We start from the raw sequence: 18,970 nt of genomic DNA, 5'->3' as shown, positions 1-18,970 counted from the left end.
AGGCCATCCTTCCTAAACTAAGTATCCCACCTGCCCTTTCATTAGTCTCCATCATTGCACCTGATCATTTCTTTATGGGCACCGAACATATTTTTCAATTATATATTCATTGCTTCTTCACCATTCAGTTCACTAAACTGAACTCCACCAGGGAGGGAAGATGTTTCACTTACTAGTGAATACTCCATGCCTAGCACCATGCCTGGCATGAATGATCACTCAATATGTGTTTGCTGTTTTTAGGAATGTCGAGTTTGTCAGCACTTAAGTAGCCAGTGGTATACTACATTGTTTTACACTGGTTTTTAAAAATAAATGCAAGTCATTTCCTGTTTATATACCCTCTGCTAGATTATAAATAAGAACCTTTGCAGAGTGAGAGAGAGAGGAAGAGAATGAGATGAAGAGTAGGTGAGGGGTAGTGGGCAAAGATTATATTTTGCATATATTTGCAGGGCTGGGAGGTGGAAGGCTTCGATTTAGTGAAGCACCTGTTACATGTGTCCTGCGTTTGGCTTAATGGTCACTACAGCCTTGCTAGGTAGTTATCCTTAGTTTTATACATAGCAAACTTGAGAGAGATTAAGTAACTTGCCTAAGGTCCTACATTAAGAGACAGTGCCAACCATAAAGTTCATGCCCTTCCCTTCAAGAGAAACTGGATTTTGAGATGGGTTTGTTTGGTGATTTGATTCTGTGTCATTAGCAGGCTTTTATTAGCCATTTCAGCCACTGCCATTTAAGAACCCCAATCATACTGCTGTTCTTGTATAGGATCTCAACAAAGGGCCTGATGTGAAATTGCTGTGATTTTTTTTTTTCTTTTGGACTCTGGCAGGGTTCATTTGACCATTCCCTCTTCATGTCTTTTTAAAACTTGTATTTCTTTTTATTAATAATGTGTACACGTTTGATCAAAGGAAAAGAGGAGATACAGAAAAATGGGTGCATTTCCTAAATGCTAGCTGCATCCCCTTGGTTAGGCTTGTTATTTTATGACTCTTTCATCTAGGTCCCAAGTAATACTTTAGACATCAAAGACAGTTCTCTGGCAAAGAGTGACAGCCTCATCACAACAATCACTTCTCCCATTTGCTCATCAAAATTATACACCATCATTTCCCTCCAAACAGGATAGCTGGGGGAAACTACGAGAAAGAATAGGGCCGCTATCCTGTATCCAGTGCCATTCAGGCTTTATATGAAGGCATTCAGTTTCTTTAATATCATTAACTCATGATAGCATACACCTGTCAATCAAACCCAGTTAGTCCATAAGCAAACCAAATAGTAGGTGGGAATACATACTTCAAAAGATTCTTCGATCTTCTACCCCCACTGTAGTAGGACTCCTTCTTGGAATAAATTCTGGAATCAAGGCAATGTCTTTGGTTTCTGTGGGATGCTCTCCTCATGGTTACCATCTGTTGTTGGTTGAATATTCTCCCACTCCTCAAAAGAAATGTTGAATTCCTAACCTCAAGTACTCAACAATATGAACTTATTTGGGAATAGGATCATTGCCGATGTAATTAAGTTCAAATGAGGCCATACTGGAGTAGGTGGACCCCTAATCCAATAACTAGTGTCCTTATAAGAAGTCAGCCAAACGGAGGAACAGACACACGGGGAGAAGGCTGTTTGATGGCAAAGGCAAAGATTGGTGTCGTGCACCTGCAAGCCAAGGAACACCAAAGACTGCTGGCCAGCCACCAAAACTGAGGAAGAGGCAAGTGAGGATTTCTCTACAGATTTGAGGAGAAACACAGTCGTGTCAACAACTTGATATCAGATGTAGAGGCTCCAAAACTGTGAGACAATAAATACCCATTGTTTTAAGCTACCCACTTCATGGCAATTTGTTACAGCGGCCTTAAAATCTAATACACCCCACTCTCTCCTCGTGTGTGTGTGTGTGTGTGTGTGTGTGTGTGTGTATGTGTGTGAGGACGTGAAGTAAAGGAAAGAGACTGTCAGGGCTTGAATCAGAGGAAAGAGATGGGGATGGGCTTCCCACTCCAGTATTCTTTCTGGCAAAACCCCATGGGCAAAGGAGCGTGATGGGCAATAGCCCATGGGGTACCAAAGAGTCTGAGATGTCTGTTAAATGATGACTTAGCAGGCACACATGCATCCAAATTATCATTTAAGCCTGTGGCTCTGAAATGCAGCTAGTGATGCATTACTGGAGTGGGTTGCCATGCCCTCCTCCAAGGGATCTTCCAACCCAGTGATCAAACCCAGGTCTCTTGCATTACAGGTGGATTCTTTACCATTTGAGCCACCAAGGAAGCACTCAGTTCAGTTCAATTCAGTTGCTCAGTCATGTCCGAATCTTTGCTACCCCATGGACTGCAGCATGCTTGTCCATCAACAAGTCCTGGAGTTTTCTCAAACTCATGTCCACTGAGTCAGTGATGCCATCCAACCATCTCATCCTCTGTTATCCCCTCCTCTTCCTGCCTTCTACCTTTGCCAGCACCAGGGTCTTTTCATATTAGTCAGCTCTTCAGATCAGGTGGCCAAAGTATTGGAGTTTGAGCTTCAAAATCAGCTCTTCCAATGAATATTCAGGACTGATTTCCTTTAGGATGGACTGGTTGGATCTCCTTGCAGTCCAAGTGACTCTCAAGAGTCTTCTCCAACATCACAGTTCCAAGGCATCAATTCTTTGGTGCTAAACTTTCTTTATAGTCCAACTCTCACATCCATACATGACTACTGGGAAAACCATAGCCTTGACTAGACAGACCTTTGCTGGCAAAGTAATGTCTCTGTTTTTTAATATGCTGTCTAGCTTGGTCATAATTTTCATCCAAGGAGTAAGCATCTTTTAATTTCATGGCTGTAGTCACCATCTGCAGTGATTTTGGAGCCCAGAAAGATAAAGTCTACCACTGATTCCACTGTTTCCCCATCTATTTGCCATGAAATCATGGGACCGGATGCCATGAACTTTGTTTTCTGAGTGTTGAGCATTAAGCCACCTTTTTCACTCTCCTCTTTCACTTTCATCAAGAGGCTCTTTAGTTCTTCTTCACTTTCTGCCACAAGGAGGGTGTCATCTGCATATCTGATGTTATTGATATTTCTCCCAGGAATCTGGATTCCAGCTTATGCTTCATCCAGCCCAGGGTTTCTCATGATGTACTCTGCATATAAGTTAAATAAGGAGGGTGACAAGATACAGCCTTGACGTACTCCTATTCCTATTTGGAACCAGTCTGTTGTTCCATGTCCAGTTCTAACTGTTGCTTCCTGACCTGCATACAGGTTTCTCAACAGGCAAGTCAAGTGGTCTGGCATTCCCGTCTCTTTCAGAATTTTCCAGTTTGCTGTGATCCACACTGTCAGAGGCTTTGGCATAGTCAGTAGAGTAGAAATAGATGTTTTTCTGGAACCCTCTTGCTTTTTTTTTTTTTTTTTTTTTTTTTTTCCGCTGGGCTTTGCTTTATTGCACATCACAGATACTGTGTTTTTTCACAAATAGAAGGTCTGTGGCAAACCTACATGGCCAGATGATGGTTAGCACTCTTTAGCAATAGAGCATTTTTCAATTAAGGTGCGTGCATTTTTTTTTTTTTTTTTTTTTTTTTTTTTTTTGCTTTTGTGATGATCCAGCAGATGTTGGCAATTTGATCTCTGGTTCCTCTGCGTTTTCTTAAACCAGCTTCAACATCTGGAAGTTCATGGTTCACATATTGTTGAAGCCTGGCTTGGAGAATTTTGAGCATTACTTTACTAGTGTGTGAGATGAGTGCAATTGTGCAGTACTTTGAGCATTCTTTGGCATTGCTTTTCTTAAGGATTGGAATGAAAACTGACCTTCTTCAGTCCTGTGGCCACTCAATTTGCTGGCCTACTGAGTGCAACACTTTGACAGCATCATCTTTTAGGATTTGAAGTAGCTCAGCTGGAATTCCATCACCTCCACTAGCTCTGTTCATAGTGATGCTTCCTAAGGCCCACTTGACTTCACATTCCAGGATGTCTGGCTCTAGGTGAGTGAGCACACCAAGGTGGTTATCTGTGTTGTGAAGATCTTTTTTTGTACAATTCTTCTGTGTATTCTCGCCACCTCTTCTTAACATCTTCTGCTTCTGTTAGGTCCATACCATTTCTGTCCTTTATTGAGCCCATCTTTGCAAGAAATATTCCCTTGGTATCTCTGATTTTCTTGAAGTCATCTCTAGTCTTTCCCATTCTATTGTTTCCCTCTGTTTCTGTGCACTGATCATTGAGGAAGACTGCCTTATCTCTCTTTGCTATTCTTTGGAACTCTGCATTCAAATTGGTGTATCTTTCCTTTTCTTGTTTGCTTGTGGCTTCTCTTCTTTCCTCAGCTATTTGTAAGGCCTCCTCAGACAGCTATTTTGCCTTTTTGCATTTCTTTTTCTTGGGGATGGTCTTGATCCCTGTCTTCTGTACAATGTCATGAACCTCCGTCCATAGTTCATGAGGCACTCTGTCTGTCAGATCTAGTTCCTTAAATCTATTTCTCGCTTCCACTGTATAGTCACAAGGGATTTGACTTAGATCAACAAAAATTTACAACAAAAGTCACTGTTGTAAAACTGATATCACCCAACACATTAATAGAGCTACATAGAAGAAAAATATTATCATGCCGAAGGTGATGAAAAGACGCCTTAAAAACTCAATGCCCATTCTTATTGAAAATACTGGATATAAAAGCACACTTTTTAAACACAATATATTTCAGACCCACAATAAGCCAGCACCACCCGATGAGGAAATACTAGATATACTATATTACTAGAGTCAGGGAAATCCCCATTTTTACCACTGTTACTCATTTTTATCAGTCAACACAGAGAATGAAATTAGAAAGGAATACTACTGGTAGGGGTACAATTAAATAACTAGAATATCCAAAAGAACCAACTAAATATTACTACAACAAGATAATCTAGTAGTTTAGTCAAGTGCAAAACATAAAGAAATCTTTCCTTTATATGTACAAAGAGAAACCAGATAAACGATAAAATGAAAGAAAAGATCTTATCTATAATTTAAAAAAAAACAGGCATAAACTGAATAAAGTGTTCAAAACATGTATGAGAAAAACTATGGAACACTTCTGAGAGACACAAAGGTAGATTTCAACAAATGGAAAGACATATCTTGCTTCTGTACTAAAGATTCAGTAGCATAATGATGTCCTTTCTCCCTGAGTTAATTTTACATGGTCCCCAAATAAATACTATATAAAAAATTTTTTTTTATTTTGTTTGCTACAGCTAGACAACTGGAAAGAAAAAACAAGCAAAAAAAAAGGGAAAATATGAAGGGAAGAGCAAGAGTATTCCTATGACATATTAAATAATTGCTGCAAAGCCATTATAAGTAAAAGAGTACGAAGTCAAATGTACTGTATCAGTAAGCTAATTTCTTAGCTCTTATCATTATACTATGGATATATAAGATGTTAACATTAGGAGAAACTAACTGAAGGGTACATAGGAACTCTCTTATTTTTCTCTTTTATAAGTACAAAGTCATTTAAAAATAAAAAGACTTTAAAAAGCTATGATACTGGCAGATCAACCAAGGGAACACATTTTTTTAAATTCCAGAAGTATATGAAAAGTTAGTCATAGTAAAGGTAGCATCTCAAAGACATGTAAGAAGATGAACTTGAAATAAGCGGCAAGCATATGACCCAGCAATCCCACTTCTGGGCATACACACCGAGGAAACCAGATCTGAAAGAGACACGTGCACCCCAATGTTCATCGCAGCACTGTTTATAATAGCCAGGACATGGAAGCAACCTAGATGCCCATCAGCAGACGAACGGATAAGGAAGCTGTGGTCCATATACACCATGGAATATTACTCAGCCATTAAAAAGAATTCATTTGAATCAGTTCTAATGAGATGGATGAAATTGGAGCCCATTATACAGAATGAAGTAAGACAGAGAGATAAAGAACATTACAGCATACTAACACATATATATGGAATTTAGAAAGATGGTAATGATAACCCTATACGCAAAACAGAAAAAGAGACACAGATGTACAGAACAGACTTTTGGACTCTGTGGGAGAAGGCGAGGGTGGGATGTTTCGAGAGAACAGCATCGACACATGTATATTATCTATGGTGAAAGAGATCACCAGCCCAGGTTGCATGCATGAGACAAGTGCTCGGGGCTGGTGCACTGGGAAGACCCAGAGGGATCGGGTGGAGAGGGAGGTGGGAGGGGGGATCGAGATGGGGAACACATGTGTATCCATGGCTGATTCATGTCAATGTATGACAAAACCCACTACAATACTGTAAAGTAATTAGCCTCCAACTAATAAAAATAAATGAAAAATAAATAAATAAATAAGTGACAAGGGCAGCAGGGCAGCCATGAGGAAGCATAAGACGGCACCTATCTCTCAAACTGCACATTAGGGTAAGTTATAGAAGAAACAGGGGTTCAAGTGCTAACAACATCACATGGCATTTAAATTACAGAAGAGAGTTGTGTTTGTAATTAAAAATACTTAAATGGAACATACCCTCTTCCAAGGAGGCTATTATAGAGCAACGAACATTTTAATTTCAACTTATTTGTGAAAGGGTAAGGCACATGGAAGGCTTGTTGGACCTCTGAAATGATTATGTCTATTACTACAATAGGGTTAATAAATCAAGTTCTTAGGTTATATCAAACAAATGGGACAGGTTTTTACTGGGAAAAAAGCATAACTACTTTTAATTAAACAGGATACATCCATGAAGTGGAATATTACACTGGCATTAAAAATGAGGTTGATGTACAAACAAACAAAAAGAAGAGAGAAAACAAGAGAGTATAGATCACTACGTCTCATACTGTTCATCCTGTTTTAGTAAAAAATAAAAGGGTTGTAAAAAGATAAAAATGTCAGTGAGAAAAAGTACACTGACTGCCTCTGGAAAGGTCTCAGCTCTGCTGAGAAGATGCCTTCCTTTTCATTGTATACGTTTTTGTAAAGTTTGAAGATCAGAGCAAAAGGTTAGTTTCTTTAAAAGATTGAATATTAGAGACAGACAAGATCCCAAATATATAAAGTGAACACAGTTTAAAGGTGGGGGGAATTGACTCAAGAAAGAAATAGATAATCTTAATAGTTCTACAACTACTGAAAGCTAGAGGAGTTTAAATGTTTCCCCTTTCCTCTGTCCAACACACACAAAAATACCAGATTCAAATGGCTTTATCAACACCTTCTACCAAACATTTGAGAAATGCATCATTCCAACCTTAACAAAATTAAATTATGTCATAGAAGATAATTAGATACAATTGTATTATGTAATTCATGTGGCATTAAGTGAAAATGCAGAATTATCAAATTATTAATACACAAATATTTATAACTAGATAACATATATTATAAATATTTTGTTAAATTATATAAGTTATGATAGTTGTATAATTTATATAATCTAATAATTATATAAATTTATTAAATGACAGTGATCATAATAATTATGAATTAAAGTTAAATACATACTGTATTTGTAATATGATACTATCTAGCCAACTAGCCTTGTCTTTTTTTAAATGAACTATGTATGTGCACAGAGAAGACTGAAAGATCACTAAAATGTCAAGGGTCTTCCCTGGGTGTAGAAATGATAAAAATCGTCATTTTTCTAAATTTTATAACACTTCTACCAACTAACACACATTATTTCTGTATTTTTTCCTCCAAAAGTTAAGTACCTCTAGTTTGGACACAATTTGAAATCATCACATTTGAAGGAGAAGAAAAGTAAGGGAGCCAAAGGCAGATTCAGGTACATATATAAATTGTGGGGGAGCCTTTCTTAATACAAATTAATTCAAAATTGCTAGTGCTACTGCAAAAGGGCACAGGAACTCCAATTAAAGATTACTATTCACATACATAGAAAACTGAGGCTCGAAGAAATTTCAAGGTTAATTCAGGTCCACCCACAGTGAAGTGGCAAGCCAGTGTTGGTCAAATCCTCATGAGCAGATCATGCTAGACCACCTACCTAGATATACGTACAGTAGGTGCTCTGTATCCTTGGGTTCTCCATTCAACCACTGTGGATTCAACCAGCCACGGGTCAAAAATATACAGAAAAGATCTGGGGAAAGTTCCAAAAGACAAAACTTGCATTTGCCAAGCAGCCTGGCAACTACTTACATAGCACTTACAAGGTTATTATAACAAACCTAGAGACGACTTAAAGTATAATGGGAGGGATATATGTAGACTATATGTAAATACTATACTGTTTTATATTAATAAAAGGGACTTGAGCATCTCTGGGTTTTGATATCCTCCAAGGTCTCAGAACCAACCACTCACAGTTACTAAACGATGACTGTGTTATCTCCCAGAGCAGCTTGTTTCTCCTTCAGAGTCTCATGATTCCTAAAAAGTTACGTGTTCAGTTTGCATTCCCACCAACTGTGTAAGAGGGTTCCCTTTCCTCCACACTCTCTCCAGCACTTATTGCCTGCAGACTCTTGGATAGCACCCATTCTGACTAGCGTGACATGGTACCTCATTGTGGTTTTGATTTGCATTTCTCTGATAATGAGTGATGTTGAGCATCTTTTCATGTGTCTGTTAGCCATCTGTATGTCTTCTTTGGAGAAATGTCTGTTTAGTTCTTTGGCCCATTTATTGATTGGGTCTTTTCTTGCTCTGGAACTGAGCTGCAGGAGTTGCTTGTATGTTTTTGAGATTAATTCTTTGCGAGTTGCTTTGTTTGCTATTATTTTCTCTCATTCTGAAGGCTGTCTTTTCACTGTTGGTGGGAATGCAAACTAGTACAGCCACCGTGGAGAACAGTGTGGAGATTCCTTAAAAAACTGGAAATAGAACTGCCATACGACCGAGCAATCCCACTGCTAGGCATACACACCAAGGAAACCAGAATTGAAGGAGACATATGTACTCCAATGTTCATCGCAGCACTGTTTACAATAGCCAGGACATGGAAGCAACCTAGATGTCCATCGGCAGACGAACGGATAAGAAAGCTGTGGTACACATATACAGTGGAATGTTACTCAGCCATTAAAAAGAATGCATTTGAATCAGTTCTAATGAGGTGGATGAAACTGGAGCCTATTTATACAGAGTGAAGATAGAAAAACACCAATACAGTGTACTAACGCATATACATGGAATTTAGAAAGACGGTAACGATGACCCTATCTATATGCGAGACAGCCAAAGAGACACATGTGTGAAGAACAGACTTTTGGACTCTGGGGGAGAAGGCGAGGGTGGGATGATTTGAGAGAATAGCATTGAAACATGTATATTATCATATGTGAAACAGATCACCCGGACAGGCTTGATGCATGAGGCACGGTGCTCAGGGCTGGTGCACTGGGATGACCCAGAGGGATGGGATGGGGAGGGAGGTGGGAGGGGGGTTCAGGATGGGGGACACATGTACACCCATGACTGATTCATGTCAATGTGCTGCAAAACACACTACAACACTGTAAAGTAATTAGCTTCCAATTGAAATAAATTAATTAATTACCAAAAGAAGTTACGTGTTCAGTTATTATCATCCTAGCACCTAGCGCTGCTCAATAAGCATTTAATGAGTGAATCCATTTCTTAAATAATCAGAATAAGTGAAAACAAAAAATCTCAAACAGCTTAGACAGTATCAATAAATTCTCTTGACCCACAACTTTTTATCAATGAGTAACCACAGCTTTCTCTGGAAGATATCTAGAACAAAATCTCTTTAAATGCAAGAGGCATTTCCACATTTTTATGTTCAGTTAGTTAAATAACTAAAACTAAAGATAAACAGTTTCGGGTTGTCTTATGGAGTATGGCTAATCTATCAGGCGTCACTATCAAGGTAATCCTTGAAGGTAGGCATATAAGTAAAGGTAAAAGAAATTTAAAAACTGGAATGACTCAAAAATTAACTCTGTCAGAGTTAATTCTGCTTCACTGCTCTTATATGATATTAAAGACGTCAAACATGTATGCCCTGGTGTTGCGGTAGTGAATACGCTATATTACATGGTAAGAAGGACTTGGCAGATGTAACTAAAGTTATTAATTAGCAGACTTTAAAAAAAAGGAGACAAGATTCACTGTCACTCGTTTGGCACTTTCTCTGCATGCCATATGGTAGCCTGCAACCCTAAAGAAGGAACACACTCTAAAGAATGAGCTTACATGGGGAAGATGAGCCCCAGAGCACTGTGACCCTTGCCCTAAAGCTCAGAACAATGGCAAAGTTTGTTTTGGCTCTGTTTGGCTGACATTTATCCAATGCTGGCATTGAAAATATCTGCTTTAGTTAAGACCAGTATGGATGCAATAAAGAACCATGTAGTGACATGAGAAAAAAGATCTTCATAACCCACATAATCACGATGGTGTGATCACTCACCTAGAGCCAGACATCCTGGAGTCCGAAGTCAAATGGGCCTGAGGAAGTCTCACTATGAACAAAGCTAGTGGAGGTGATGGAATTCCAGTTGAGCTGTTCCAAATCCTAAGAGATGATGCTTGCTGTCAAAGTGCAGCACTCAGTATGCCAGCAAATTTGGAAAACTCAGCAGTGGCCACAGGACTGGAAAAGGTCAGTTTTCATTCCAACCCCAAAGAAAGGCAATGCCAAAGAATGCTCAAACGACCACACAATTGCACTCATCTCACACGCTAGTAAAGTAATGCTCAAAATTCTCCAAGCCAGGCTTCAGCAATACGTGAACCGTGAACTTCCAGATGTTCAAGCTGGTTTTAGAAAAGGCAGAGGAACCAGAGATCAAATTGCCAACATCTGCTGGATCACCGAAAAAGCAAGAGAGTCCCAGAAAAACATCTATTTCTGCTTTGTTGACTTGCCAAAGCCTTTGACTGTGTGGATCACAACAAACAGGAAAATTCTGAAAGAGACGGGAATACCAGACCACCTGACCTGCCTGTTGAGAAACCTGTATGCAGGTCAGGAAGCAACAGTTAGAACTGGACATGGAAAAAAACAAAAAACAACAAACAAACAAAAAATGAACTGGACATGGAACAACAGACTGGTTCCAAATAGGAAAAGGAGTATGTCAAAGCTGTACATTGTCACCCTGCTTATTTAACTTATGTGCAGAGTACATCATGAGAAATGCTGGGCTGGAGGAAGCACAAGCTGGAATCAAGACTGCCGGGAGAAATATCAATAACCTCAGATATGCAGATGATACCACCCTTATGACAGAAAGTGAAGAAGAACTAAAGAGTCTCTTGATGAAAGTGAAATAGAGGAGAGTGAGAAAGCTGGCTTAAAGCTCAACATTCAGAAAACGAAGATCATGGCATCCGGTCCCATCACATCATGACAAACAGATGAGGAAACAGTGGCTGACTTTATTTTTCTGGGCTCCAAAGTCACTGCAGATGGTGATGGCAGCCATGAAATTGAAAGACGCTCACTCCTTGGGAGGAAAGTTATGACCAACCTATACAGCATATTAAAAAGCAGAGACATTACTTTGTCAACAAAGGTCCGTCTAGTCAAGGCTATGGTTTTTCCAGTGGTCATGTACGGATGTGAGAGTTGGACTATAAAGCAAGCTGGGCACCGAAGAATTGATGCTTTTGAACTGTGGTACTGGAGGAGACTCGAGAGTCCCTTGGACTGCAAGGAGATCCAACCAGTCCATCCTAAAGGAGATCAGTCCTGGGTGTTCATTGGAAGGACTGATGCTGAAGCTGAAACTCCAATACTTTGGCCACCTGATGTGAAGAGCTGACTCATTTGAAAAGACCCTGATGTTGGGAAAGACAGAGGGCAGGAGGAGAAGGGGACGATGGAGGATGAGATGGTTGGATGGCATCACCAACTCGATGGACATGGGTTTGGATGGACTCTGGGATTTGGGGATGGACAGGAAGGCCTGGTGTGCTGCAGTTCATGGGGTCGCACAGAGTCAGACACGACCGAGTGACTGAACTGAGCTGAACTGAGAGACATGAGAAAGTTACCTTGTAACTTGTAAGGAATAACTCTTACAACCACAGTCAAACTCCTATGATTCAAGTAGGCCAATTCCAGAGCACTATGGTCCTGGACATTTTGACATGGACTTTCCTTGAGAATGGAGGTCACTTCCGTCTTGTTTTTATGTGGCTTTTGGATTAAAATCTTTGCTTGCTCAGCAATACACATCAGTGCCTAGTACTGTGCTGGTTGTATAGTACACTCTCAATAAAGGAGGGGGAGGGTGGCCCTGAGTGGGCCCAATGTAATCACATGAATCCGTAAATGCGGGGCTTCCCTGGTGGCTCAGTAGTAAAGAACTCGCCTGCCAATGTAGGAGATGCAGGTTTGATCCCTGTGTGGGGAAGATGCCCTGGAGAAGGAAATGGCAAGCCACTTCAGTAGCCTTGCCTGGGAAATCCCACAGACAGAGGAGCCTGATGGGCTACAGTCTATGGGGTTGCAAAGTCAAACACAACTTATCGACTAAACAACAATTCTCAGGCTTCGAAATTAAATTAGAATAAATTTCAAATCCCTTACCTCTGCTTACAAGACTGTATAACCTACCTCCTGCTTCCATTCCCACCCTCTTCCCCCACCTCCCCCGTTCTTTCCTCTCTCTAATGCCTTTGCACTGTCTGTCTTTCAGTTCGAGAACTCTGCTCCCAAATCTTCAAATGACTGCTCCACTGTTATCGTTCAGCTTTGGCATAAATGTCACATCTTCAAAGAGATCTTCCGTCGCCATCAAATCAACACTGGTACTGTCCTTAAACCTTCTACCATATACACTGTTTTCTCCTCAAAACATTTAACATCTAAAAGGCTCTAGGCATCCATCTGTTTATTTAATTTTGTCTCCCTCATTATCATTCCCAAACTAGAACATAAATTTCATGAGGATAGGGACCTGGATTCTCATGCACTGCTGTTGCCTTCACACCTACAACAGTGTTTGGGGCACAGCAGACATCCAATAACACTGCTGAATGTATGAATGTAGATGATACAAAGAGGAGTAAGATATCAACTTACAAATGTGCACAAGAAAAGTTTTAATACGAGGTAACATCTGTACCAAAGGATGAGAGATTTGATAATTTCTGGCTAGGCAATCAAGAATGAGTTCAGAGAGAAAGTAGCAAGAGAAGTAGCCTTTAAAGATATTTAGGAATTTTAGGGCAGTTTTACATTTTGTCTGGTAGGCTAAAAACTTTAGACATCTTCTTATAGGCAATGAAAAATACAGACATTTCAAATAAGGAAGGATACATGATTATGGCAAGATTTACAAAAGTTAATAGAACCAGTTGATATTTCTTACTTTAGAGAAGAAATAACCAAGCATTATATGCATATACTACTAATTTATAGTTAAAACTAATGACCAAAGACTTTTTCAATTGAAAAACATAACAACAGGAAAAAAAAAACACAAAATTTTACACTCTATAATAAACTTAATTGTTTTAATTAGTCTTATTTTGACAATTTTGACAGCATACTTACTAATTTATGTTTTTAATAAGACAAAGAACTAAAAAATCACCTCTGACAATCATTTTACCAAATTAAAAAATATTCAAACATCTCCTCGTTACTAAAGGAAATGTTTTTTCTAAATTCTTAATGTGCTCTAATCTGATAAAATTCCACTTTCTGGTCATCCAATGTTTTAAGCAATCTTTCGTCTGGGGAAAAAAAAAAATCAAATTCTGATTAATTTTTTTTAATAAATGTTTAAGGCAGAATTTTATGTCTCCCCACGTGTCTTTTTAAAATCATGTCTTGTTGTCTTGTTTAATGTTTTCAGCTTTGATCTTTACTAAAAACCTAAAACAGCTATAACACTGCTCCCAAAGGTACAATTTACAATACAAACTTAGAAACCCTCCTCCATAAAGATGAGATGTCAACACTAAAGAGTTCAGGGACTTAAATTACCAAAACAGCACCAAATGTTTATGGTATCACTGTGAATTCAAGAAAAAGGAGCACACAGAATGAGTTTTTAAAAAATAGCCTTTTTTCCAAAACACAATTAAAACTACCATCACCTTAACATTTAAAATACTTAGATCACTTGGCCAATCATTTTTTCAGTTTATAGCACACAAAAGAGCCCTGGAAATACATTTGATTTGATAAGAAAAAGTCCAATTTTTAAATTGACATTAAAGACAAAATCTACTGTATATGCAAGAATAAATTTATGGCGTAACAATGATGTTTATTTCTTAGAACCTCAAACCAAATACTTGGGTCAAGACTTTTATTCTTACACGGTATCCTCAAGTTCTTACCTTGGATGAGAAAACAATGACCTTTTCAATACCCGATATACTGAAGATAGCATTGCCTAATTCTATACTACCATTTCCTGCTTTTTTTAATGTCGTCCCTCCCTCCTGCTTTATGCTGAATTTTAGCAGGTAAGGCAATGTATAGCCTATAAAATTATTTCATTTCTGAGTATCTGAAGATAAATGTTTTCTATTACAGGGTAAACAATCCAAATTTATTCTTAAGTAAAATGACAAAACCAAATCTACCTGGCATTACTGGATTGTGTCAATCAAATCAGAAACCTCTGGGTCACTTGCACTACTCAGAGTAGATCTAATACACAGATTCATTTTAGGGATTGAGAGAATGAATCACAGTAAGAGTTCAACATGAACACTTAACACTATAAAAGTGAAAGAGAGAAAGGAAAATCAAGGCAAACTAACAAATTTAATTCCTTCTTTCAATATAGATAAATATTTTTAAAACTGAAACTTATATTTACTTCATAAATCTTTAAAAAAACTTTCTTTGCCAAGTCCCGTAAGATCGGTAGAATTGTAGTGCTTCTACACTGCTTCTCTTCTATTAAAATAGAAAAAGCAGCACTGCTTCTATCAAAGATCAATACCCTAACGTGGGCATGGAGTCCAACTACTCCTGTCTTTGCAAGAAAACCACTGACTAACCTCTCTCTCTCCCGTATAGTCAGTTTCTCCTCTTCTACTGAACCACTATCATGAACAAATGTGCTCTATTATTACACATCTTAAGAAATTCCTCAGGACTTCCCGATAGCTCAGATGGTAAAGAATCTGACTGCAATGCAGGAGACCTGGTTTCGATCTCTGGGCCAGGAAATTCCTCTCCTGACCTCAGCTCCCCTTCACCTCCCCCGCCCCACCAATTAGATATGACCATTTCTTTGTTCTACTCACAGCAAAACTTCTTCATCTAGTGGCCTTCATTTCCTATCTCTATTTTCTCACCTTTAATTTACTCTTTAACCCACCCTAATCCTAAACAATCTCCTGAAACTCAATTGTCAAGGTCACTAATGAATACCCAGCGGCCTAATTCCGTTGCCTCATCTTAGTACAGTAACCTCTTCAGGAACATTAGACCAAGCAGACCACTCTCTTCTACTTGAAGTAGATGTCTTCTCTTGTCCTCTACTTGTTCTTCTGGCTTTCCTCCTCCCTCTGATTTCCTCTATTGGTTTGTTTTGTCTCTTCAGGCGTCTTCTAAAACATGAGTACCTGAGGACTTGTACCAGGACTGCTTTCTCTCCTGTTTTCTCACCTACTCCCAAGGCTTTAACGTCAATAACCTCAGACATGCAGATGACACCACCCTTATGGCAGAAAGTGAGGAAGAACTAAAGAGCCTCTTGATGAAAGTGAAAAAGTTGGCTTAAAGCTCAACATTCAGAAAACTAAGATCATGGCATCTGGTCCCATCACTTCATGGCAAATAGATGGGGGAGCAGTGGAAACAGTGGCTGACTTTATTTTGGGGGGCTCCAAAATCACTGCAGATGGTGATTGCAGCCATGAAATTAAAAGACGCTTGCGCCTTGGAAGGAAAGTTATGGCCAACCTAGACAGCCTATTAAAAAGAAGACATTATTTTGCCAACAAAGGTCCGCGTAGTCAAGGCTATGGTTTTTCCAGTGGTCATGTATGGATGTGAGAGTCGGACTATAAAGCAAGCTGAGCACCGAAAAATTGATGCTTTTGAACTGTGGTGCTGGAGAAGACTCCTGAAGAGCCCCTTGGACTGCAAGGAGATCCAACCAGGTCATCCTAAAGGAGATCAGCCCTGGCTGTTCATTGGCAGGACTGATGCTGAAGCTGAAACTCCAGTACTTTGGCCACCTCATGCAAAGAGTTGACTCATTAGAAAAGACCCTGATGCTGGGAGGGATTGGGGGCAGGGGGAGAAGGGGAAGACAGAGGATGGGATGGTTGGATGGCATCACTGACTCGATGGACATGGGTTTGGGTGGACTCCAGGAGTTGGCGATGGACAGGGAGGCCTGGCGTGCTGCAGTTCATGGGGTCGCAAAGAGTCGGACACGACTGAATGACTGAACTGAACTGAATGATGTTAAATCTCGAATTTAAATCCTAACCCTCTTCTGTGAATATCCAACTATCTATCTGATATTTCACTTGGATACATTTAAAATAAACAGATACCGGATTCACAAATTTCCTGGCCCTCTCCCTATGAGACTTAAATCTTCAAATACCTACTCCTCTGAAGATTTCTGTCACAAAGAATACAGGGACAATTTTTTTTTCTTCCCTTACAGGGGCAGCCTTGCTCTTCCACACTATTACAGCAGCCTGAGTATGTATGTGCTAAGTCACTTCAGTCGCGTCTGACTCTTTCGACCCTATGGACAGTAACCCACCAGGCTCCTCTGTCCATTGGATTCTCCAGGCAAGAATGCTGGAGTGGGTTGCCATGTCCTCCTCCAGGGGATCTTCCCAACCCAGGGATTGAACCCACGTATCTTACATATCCTGCCCTGGCAGGTGGGTTCTTTACCACTCACACCACCTTATTTTGTGAAGAGTATAGTCAGAATTCATTATTTTCTGAATAAAAACGCCCTCTATACAGTGAGGGTTCTGAATGACACCTGGATCCAATGGCTAGATTAAAGCAGTAACATCAATAGATAAGGCAGGCAAGGTCTCAGCACCACATTAAAGCTCGAGGATGTATTCTACAATTTCTAAGAGGAAGCCAGAATACTAATTCTTTAGATATTCCCAGATTACGTGAATGTTGTTCTTATCAGGCATCAAATACAACAAAAAATAAATCACTGTGAAAACGTTGGCAATCAAACAGGCATTTTCCTGAGCAATGCATAACAGAAAAGTATGCAGCACCCTAAAAGCATTACTTTTTTGAATAAATTCACCTTGAGATTACCAAAAGCACCAGCTCTAAGATCGCTGATCCAATGCTTATTTAAATGGGGAGTGGCACCAGAGCCACTTTCAAAGACTATCCTTAAAAATCTTTAAATTCTGATATGCAAGCTTTAGCACAGTGTTCACCTATGCTGAACAGAGCTGACCTGAGTGACCAGTGGCTTCCCAGTGGCTCAGCGGTGAAGAATCCACCTGCCAATGCAGGAGACGCAGGAGACTCGAATTCGGTCCCTGGGTCAGAAGATCCCCTGGAAGAGGACATGGCAACCCACTCCAGTATTCTTGCCTGGAGAATCCCAAGAGCAAAGGAGCCTGCTGGGCTACTGTTCACAGGGTCACAAAGAATTGAACATGACTAAGCACACATGAGTGACCAATAAAACATTGCAGAAGCGTGTGACTTCTGAGGCTACGTCACTGTAAGACACTGTGGCTTCTACCCTGGTCCCTTGGATTGCTTACTGTGGAGCCAGCCTCTGGGTTATCAGGACACTCAGGCCACTCAGGTAACCTTATGGAAAGGTCAACATTTGGGTCCCAGGATGGCCTTTCCATAAGGTTACCTGAGTGTCCTTACAATGACTACCAACTTGCCAGCCAGATGAGTGAGTGAATGACCCCGGAAGCCGATCCTCTAGCCCTACTCAGCACTTGTTGCTCATGTAGGCAGAGAATAAGCAAAATACACAGATTCTTTCACCTTACTGTAATCCATAACAGAAATTCCTCCTAACCACCCCCTTGAATAACTAGCAAATGAGCCATCCTTGTCAGAATTTCCCCAATTATCTTAACCACGGGACCACTTCTGTTAAAGCCCAAACCAGTAGGATTTCGAAACTGAAGGACTGGCTAATCAGACTGAAGCAGAAAGCTGTTTATCCTCTTCCAGTATCTGCTTTGTAACTTTTGAAGTAAAAAAAAAAACTGTTCTGGAGCTTGAATGAGAGTTATCATTATGATTTAAAATGCATGTTCTAGAATGCTACCTTGTGATGAAGACACAAATTAGAGTTTACCACAGTAGTGTATATATTTGCCCACCTAACAAGCTGAATTTGCAAAATTTGGGTTTCTGTGGACTACAGTGTGAAAAGCTAATCAACAAACTGGTCACAGTGATTACACTGTTACCTGTGTTAATCACACAGTGATTGCTTCTGTGGAGGGGACATGTGTAACTAAGAGACAGGGATGAAAAGTCAAAGTGTGAGTCGTTCAGTTGTGTCTGATTCTGTGACCCCCATGGACTATAGCCCACCAGACTCCTCTGTGCAGGAAATTCTCCAGACAAGAATACTGGAGTGGGTTGCCATTCCTTTTCCAGCGTGTCTTCCCAACCCAGGAACTGAAGCAGGGTCTCCTGCATTGCAGGCAGGTTCTTTTCCGTCTAAGCCACCAGGGAAGAGACAGGGACAGCATATTTATTTTCATTTCGTTTTCTCTTGCAGGTTTTGATATGTATACTGCACGCCGGTAATATCTGCTCAAGAATATAAATCTTTAAGTCTCTTCCTGACAAAACTACATTTTTTAACATTTAAAATAAGAGAAACCTAAAACAACTTCAGTACTTATTCAAAATCATGCTCATTACTTTTTAAATTCAACCAAGTAAGACATTATCTCAGTATCTTATTAGTGCCTACATTTGAAGCAAGTTACATGTTACAATGCTAGAAACACCCAAGATGATATGACAAGAAACAATCAGGCTTTGATAACATAAA

This window comes from Muntiacus reevesi, unplaced genomic scaffold (assembly GCF_963930625.1).
Source record: "Muntiacus reevesi unplaced genomic scaffold, mMunRee1.1 SCAFFOLD_120, whole genome shotgun sequence".
NCBI classification, from domain to species: domain Eukaryota; kingdom Metazoa; phylum Chordata; class Mammalia; order Artiodactyla; family Cervidae; genus Muntiacus; species Muntiacus reevesi.
Note: the sequence above shows the minus strand (reverse complement) of the source record.